The following is a 2,080-nucleotide window of genomic DNA, read 5'->3' as shown; positions in this document are numbered from 1 at the left end:
GTTCAGTGCAGATCAGTGAGTAAGCACAAGCCCGCCTTGTTTCAGTACCTATGCTTAAACCCATTAGCATGGTAAAATAAAAAACACAGTTGATGGAAAGTATTGACAAGGACCTGTAGAAATTGGAAATCTCATGCCCTGTGGCATGTAAAAAAGGCACATTCACTTTGAAAAGAGTTTACCAGTTTCTCTAAATCGTGTTGTTGTTATGTGCCGTGGAGTTGGACCCAACTCATAGTGACCCATTCTTGGTTTTCTGAGGCAGTATCACTACAGAAGTAGATTGCCCCATCTTCATTCTGAGGAGTGGCTGGAGGATTTGAACTGCCAGCTTCTGGTTAGCAGTCAAATGCCTTAGGCACTGTTTCCAAATACCTGACCAATTCCACCACTATATATTCAAGAGAAATGAAAATTTACATCCGTCGAAATTCCTACACAAATATTTGTAACAGCATTATTCACACTAGCAAAAATATGAAAATAAGCCAAATGCATCTTAATTGATGAATCAAAAATTAAATGTGCTATAGCCATGATAAAATTAATGAAGTATTGATACTTCTAAATAGATAACCCTTGAAAATATTATGCTAAGCAAAATAAATCATTCACATATTGTAGGATTGCATTATATAAAGTGTCCAGAATAAGCAAATATAGAGATAGGCAGTAGGTTATGGGTCACCTAGTTCTGAGGTATTAGGGGAAATGGAGAAGAACTCCTAACAGGTGCAAGGCTTTTTGGGTATAGTGAAAATATTCTGAAATTAATTACAGTAATGATTGGACACTTCTATAAATATACTAGAAATAATGGAATTGTATAATTTTAGTGGGTGTATTACATAGTATATAAATTTTATCTCAAAATAGATATCTTTTTTTTTTTTTTTAAGCAGTAGCAACATGGTTCCAATTTATTAAATAAGCCTGGAATGATTTTTAAATATCCTGGAATAAACATATGAAAAATAATAATCTTAAAGCATCAATTCCAAACTGAGGTAGTTTCTGAGCTTTAATTATGTATTTAAAACACGGAATGACTTCATTTCTCCCCTCAGCTCAACTTTCTAATTAGCATTTTTTTTTTCACTTATATCATCAATTCAGGGGTAAAATCTTCACATAGACCTTGTGTTTTCCCACTTTCTCTCTTCCTTTATCCAGTTTTCTACAGTGAATGATTTATGCTTTTATTTATCCCTTCTTGTTTTGTTTTGCTGCCAAGATCTTAATCCATACTCACACATATAGAAAAATATACACAGCATAAGCACCATTAAAAGCACAATTGTTCTGTAAAATATATCATATCCAGTTATGTAAAGTAAATATATTTTGCTATATTTCATTTGTACTTAGAATCTAATATTCCAAATATAATTGGACATGAAATCTCCCATATAAATCTTCTTAATATATGCTTTTCACACAGCTATGATTTTCAGTGCTTAGACTATAGCTATATTAAAGATAAAAAAATAAATCACATTTGGCATTTTTAAAAGAAAGTATTTCATGCTGCTTTTACATTTGGAATTCATAAAATCTATAGTTAATGATCAAAACTAATTTAAATTTTTCAAACTATAAGTATATATCAAGGGAAAATTAGTAACCAATTTTGTGAGGTACTTTTTATTTTGTCAAATTATTGCTTCTCCCAGAGCTGCATGATGTTTCAAACCTTGAATGATTCTTCAGGGAGATATTTTAATGTTTTCCCTTTTAGAAACAGAAAGACATATTTCACAGAACATAAGTGAAACTAAGAAATATTAAAGTTTGTTTTGGGAACTTGGATCCCTAGTGTGGATTTGATTCCTCAATCTCATGTAATTCCCCCAAAGTACAGCATGCAATGCTATAATTTGCCATTCACATTTCAGCCTCTTTTAAAGAGATGTATGGGATTCAGGCAAGCCAAGGTGTAAGATTTGCCTTAATACTTTAGTAAACATCATAGGCTAGAATTACTATGAGCATCATGGTACAAGGTCAGCAAAAAAGAAGAGAAAAAGAGCTAAAAATGTATCCCTGGCCCAAATATATATATATATATATATATATATAT

The sequence above is a fragment of the Orycteropus afer genome, unplaced genomic scaffold (assembly GCF_000298275.1).
Source record: "Orycteropus afer afer isolate SDZICR_OR568_19922 unplaced genomic scaffold, OryAfe1.0 scaffold00091, whole genome shotgun sequence".
NCBI classification, from domain to species: Eukaryota; Metazoa; Chordata; class Mammalia; order Tubulidentata; family Orycteropodidae; genus Orycteropus; species Orycteropus afer.
Note: the sequence above shows the minus strand (reverse complement) of the source record.